Below are 5,000 nucleotides of genomic sequence, written 5' to 3'. Positions count from 1 at the left end.
TTTAAAGCTCTAAAATTGGTAGGGTTTATCTTTTATTTATTTCACAACCATATATCACACATATATATATGTTTTAGCAATAGGGGACGAAAAATCACCAGATAACGGCTGTCTTCTACATTTCATCACCCAATTTTATTGCTATTATAAACAAGGACAGATGTTATGTAATTGGTGAGACTGTGAGATCCATTACGAAAGATAAAAATTTTGGTCAAAGCCGAGCTTGTAATTAAGCGGCGGCAGTCCATGTTTCGTACAGAGAGAGACTATTCCATATTCCACACAATCATTATTTCCGTTAGTTGAGGAGAGAAGGTAAGTGGGGAAAAAATAACTTCTTAATACAGTTACATATTTGCAGAGAAAGAAGGAAGGTGGTCGTTGGAGTTTTTAGACAATTAGTGGCAGTTTGTTAATTGAAAATGATGAAGGAATTTAGTTGATCACATCACTTACTAAGAGAGAGAGAGAGAGAGAGAGAGAGAGAGATGTAGGTCATTTTCCTTGGAAGCTTCAACCAAGATGGGAGGAGGCGGAGGAAGAGGAGATCAGGCAAGTGCAGCAGAGAGGGAGGGGAGGGAAGTAATGGTTACAGCGTTGGAATTTAGTGTGGAAAAGAGAAAGAGAGGAGGAGATAAAGAGAGAGAGAGAGAGAGTGATAGAAGGAGGAAAGGTCGTAATGAAAGTAGCGGCAGGAGGAAGTAGTGGAGGAAGGAGTGAGCTATTGGAGGAGGCGACTAGTTCCACATGCCCACCACTACTTCCTTGTTGAGTTCACCCACTCGGTTTGATAGTCACCACCATCCCAGTCAATGCTAGAAAACTTAACAATAAAACAAATAATATACTGCAGCAGAAAAAAAGTTGCAAACTACACATTTTTTAAAACTATGTTCCTTTTTCAGAATATTTATTTTTTCCTTTCTTTAAAACTCAGTTTGAACTTGAAATTTCTGAAGAAATGTCATGTGCGATATAAAAGTTAAAAATATAAATAAAAACAAACCAAAAAGAAAACTATATTTTTGAATGGATTGTCACATAGTGGGGGATCAGTTGGTACTGACAATATCTGTAATTAATCGATCTTGTACTCAATAACCAACGCTTAGGTATACTTTCAGCTACACGATTGTAGCATGTTCTGTTTTCGTCACAGAGAGCAGGTGCTGAACACTTAGATAGGTAGACTGCTTGGTATCCATACCTAACATACACTTGCCTAGCAGATCCTTAAGGGCTGACTTTAAACCAGTCGCCGGAATCTGTAGGGAAATATATAGATATTAACATTTCAACACACGCACTTACACACCACACACATATATATATAATATAATATAATATATATCATATATATATATAATATATATATATATATATATATATATATATATATATATATATAAATATACATATATATATACACCCACCCGCATATGCTATAATATAGCCATTATTACCAACCCAAGAATTATATCAGTCCAACTAGTGATGGCATCCAGGTTTGTTTTATCTTTTTCATTAATATATTTTTGGTATTTCGATCTTCATTAGAAATTACTCTATCTCCTCAATTCTTGTATCATTCCTGATCTTTTGTGCTAATTCATTAGAAATTTAGCAAAGCAAATAAACATTTGTCCGAAGTTAACTTAATATCGATGTCTGCCATACAAAACAAGAAGAATTATTTGTTTTAAAACACATTTATTTGGAAATGATGCTCAACAACTGGCCATCAAATTTATTTACCATCTTGGGGAAAATTGCGTAATAATTTTAGCTCAGCTTCAAAGTAAATTCTTCTCTTTTTTATTCCTCTTTTCTCTGTCAAAAGATGCCTTTTAAATATTTGTTTGATTGTGGAATATTTCTTGTAAAAAAAATTTTTTTTCTTGTTGAAAAATATTTCCTCTATGTTGCATGTTTTTTCAAATTACAGAAAACCAAAACTATTTAAAATTGTGATTATTGCAATCATTATAATGTTTTTTTTTTATTCAAGTGAAATAAAATTTAAATAAACTTTCTTCTTCAGAAGTAAACGATATTTTTTCTCTTTCCATCGAAAAAAAAATTGATAATTTTTTAAAAAATCGAATCTGTTTCGCAATTTAAAAGAAAAGCAAAACAATATATATTTTTCTTTGTTTCAACACAGCAAATTACTGACACAATCTTTGTTATATATACAAATGGTTCCATTCTTGAGTAGCTTTGACCAATTCTTACTGTCATCAACGTAAAATCTTCATTTCCACTGGAAATAGAAAACGAAATGTTATTTGGTCTTACGTAATCCTGTTCTGTTTGAAGAATTTTTTATAATTTCTATTTTATATCAAGCTAATTCCACTAAATTATTCCTATCTTTAGGATAAAATGCAAAAAATAATTTCATTCTTCGAAGTATCTTGGTTTAAAAAAATTTTTTTTTGCATATAAACTTCTCTTCTTGAAAATGTTAGTCCCTATTTTTTCATCTGTCATCATCGCCGTCAGAGTATGTTTATGTTGTTATGTTTTGTATTTCTGAGCACATGTGCTCACAGCTTGCACCTCCTCCATCTCTCGCACTTCCCTCAACGGGGAGGGAATTTTTTCTACTCCACATTACCTTGGCTTCTACTTAACTTCATCCTTCTCTCACATTCCCCCTTTGCTTTAATCAATCTCAAAATTTAAATTCATTTCACCCAACCATAAAATATCCATTATATCCATGCTTATATACATCAATATATATAGAGAGATATCTAAATGTATCTATTTTAATCTGTCTCTTCAATAACCGTTCTTTCACAGAAGCTTCCAGTCGAAGTCTTCTGCTCCATATTCTATTTTTATGAAGATATTTTCTTTAGTCGAACACCGTACTAACCATGCTTATCTGTTTAAAGAGGAGGAGTTTACAAAAAAAATCCCCGCCTGTTTTTCAGCCACATGTGTGTATAGACAATACTCACTGTTTATATACATACATATATATATATATAAAATATAAATACATATAATATAATATATATATATATATATATATATATATATATATATATATATAATATAAATTCTTATATATATAAAATATAAATACTTATAGATATACATTTATATAAATACACATACGTATATATTTATATAATTACACGTTTATGTGTGGATATTTATATAAATATATGTGCGTTGATGTATGTATATATGTTTATATATGTATAGGATTTAAAAGCTGATCACCGGAAACAACAATTCTGAATACTGCAAATTAGACCGTTTCAGATATACTGGTTTCAAGATTTAGCACGAGGCCAGCAGGTTCGGCGGAGTAACTAAGTCGATTACATCGATCCTTGTGTTCAACTAGACTTATTTTATCGATCTCGAGGGGACGAAAGGCAAAGTCGATCTCGGCAGAATTTGAACTTCGAACGTAAAGACGGGCGGAATGCCACTAACCATTTTGCCCGGCGTGCGAACGATTCTGTCAGTTCGTCGCCTTAAACATTACAATTTATACATACGAGTACTCAACGTTCGTATTTAGCCCTGTTATTTCTCGCTTCAAGTGGATCATCTCTCTCTCTATATGTGTGTGTGTCTGTGTATATTTAATGTGTGTGTGTGTTATATATGTATATATATATATGTACATTGTATGTGTGTGTATGTATATATATATTATATATATATGTGTTATATATTATATATATGTGTGTGTGTGTGTGTGTGTGTATATATATTATATATATATATTATATATATATATATATATATAATATATATATATATAATATATATATATATATATATACGTGTATATGTATATATTATGTGTGCATGTATATTATATATATATATATATATATATTATATATATATAATATATATATATATACGTGTATATGTATATATTATGTGTGCATGTATATTATATATGAATATATATATGTAATCTATCTATATACATATATGTATGCATGTATATATATGTATCAATATGTTTGTATATAAGTGTATATTTATATGAATGTATATATATATATATATGTACATATAATGTATATGTATATATAAATATATATGTATGTACACATGATTATGTATACATACATGAATATGTATGTATGTAGATATATATATATATATGTGTGTGTAATATATATATATATATGTGTGTGTGTGTGTGTATGTATATACATGTACATACACATGTATGCACATGCTGAAACCGCTATTCTGCGGAAGCCACCGCATGCCACGGGAAAACAAGGGCTGCCGAAAGCAACTTGGCGCCACACGTTCATTGATGACCTCAAAGCCATTGACATTTCATGGGATGAAGCTGAAATCACTGCAGCCGACTGACCATATTGGAAAAGAGCCTTGCCACCCAATGCGCCACATGGTGCAGGACCTGGAAACTAAGATGTATATATGTATGTATATATATATATATATATATGATACTGCAACAGCTTCGTTTTCAAGGTGCCACAGCTCTTCAATATCCTTCCAAAATGCCTGAGAGACCTATATGGTGTGGATGTGTCTTCAAGACAAAACTGGATCTCCTCCTGTCAAGGGTTCCAGAACAGCCTACCGCATACCAGGAAATACAGATGAAGGCAGCAGCATCAACTCCTTCATTGACCAAGTGCCACATATCAGAGGAGGTTTCAAATAAGGGTACAGTACATTACCAGAATGGCAGCAAAGTGCAGACAAATGGCAGGATGGGTACTGAGGTCCTTCAAGATGAGAGTCCAAGAAAATATGTTGACCTTGTGGAGAACCTTTGTTTTCAGCCACCTGGACTACTGTTCCCAGTTCTGGTCACACATAGTACCAAACTAACAGTGGAGCTTGAAGCAGTCCAATGCCACTACACTAAAAAGATTGACACAGTGCAGCAGATGGGCTACAGGGATAGGCTAAGAAAACTGCAACTTTACTCCTTGGAGCAAAGGCGTGTGAGATATGCAATAATATACATATGG

General features: G+C 32.3%; 1 protein-coding gene across 2 annotated transcripts in view; it reads left to right on the top strand.

Moving 5' to 3' along the window:
• The first annotated feature begins 47 nt into the window (after nt 1–47).
• Nucleotides 48–5,000, top strand: part of LOC115212344 (zinc finger protein with KRAB and SCAN domains 1-like) — a 69,617-nt gene continuing 64,664 nt past the window's right edge. The window contains exon 1 of one of the 2 annotated variants that reach the window (XM_036502741.1): nt 48–318. The gene's annotated coding sequence lies outside the window, so the exon portion shown is untranslated. Of the gene's footprint in view, nt 319–1,407; nt 1,509–5,000 lie in introns of those variants that run through there. The other variant, XM_029781210.2, reaches the window with a different exon arrangement.

The sequence above is a fragment of the Octopus sinensis genome, linkage group LG5 (genome assembly GCF_006345805.1).
Source record: "Octopus sinensis linkage group LG5, ASM634580v1, whole genome shotgun sequence".
Lineage (NCBI taxonomy): Eukaryota > Metazoa > Mollusca > Cephalopoda > Octopoda > Octopodidae > Octopus > Octopus sinensis.
The sequence above is the reverse complement of the archived record's forward strand: the minus strand, read 5'-3'. Positions and strand labels throughout refer to the sequence as shown.